Below are 580 nucleotides of genomic sequence, written 5' to 3' on the forward strand. Positions count from 1 at the left end.
TAATCTATGATTAAGTAAACTATTATAAACTTCGTAGCTACATAATAAACTTAAATACCAAAAAGATTCTTATCAGAACGATGAACTCTCAAATGGAGATCACGGGACCGCTCAGATCCAAGGTCAAGAAAGGTTATGCAGCACAAGGCCTTGGGGGAACACGTGACAAAGCTATGAGGGAAATGGTTGCTATGCAGCAGTAAAGATACCAGACGCTCGCAGAGGTCTGAATTCATTAAGCAATTTTTCTAAATGGATTTCATTCGTTTCATTAGTCAGCTTGGGCGTAACGGAGAACATATATTTTGATTTCAGGCGTAATATGGGTTCTAGGGTTATATAATGGAGCGGGCAATTGCAATGCGGTATTTCAGCCGAGAGGAGAGAAGAGGGGAGAGGCAGAAGGGGAGGACAGTTCAGAAACAGTAGCGTGCGAGGTGCGAGAGGGAGGCGCCGTGTGGAAGGCCTGCAGAACACTCGCGAGCACTTCGATCCTGCGGTGGGGCGCTGTGGGAAGGTTTGTGAATATAGCATTTCCTTCACAAAATCCACTATGTGTATGTTTATGTACGTGTATGGT

This window comes from Penaeus monodon, chromosome 33 (assembly GCF_015228065.2).
Source record: "Penaeus monodon isolate SGIC_2016 chromosome 33, NSTDA_Pmon_1, whole genome shotgun sequence".
Classification (NCBI taxonomy): Eukaryota; Metazoa; Arthropoda; class Malacostraca; order Decapoda; family Penaeidae; genus Penaeus; species Penaeus monodon.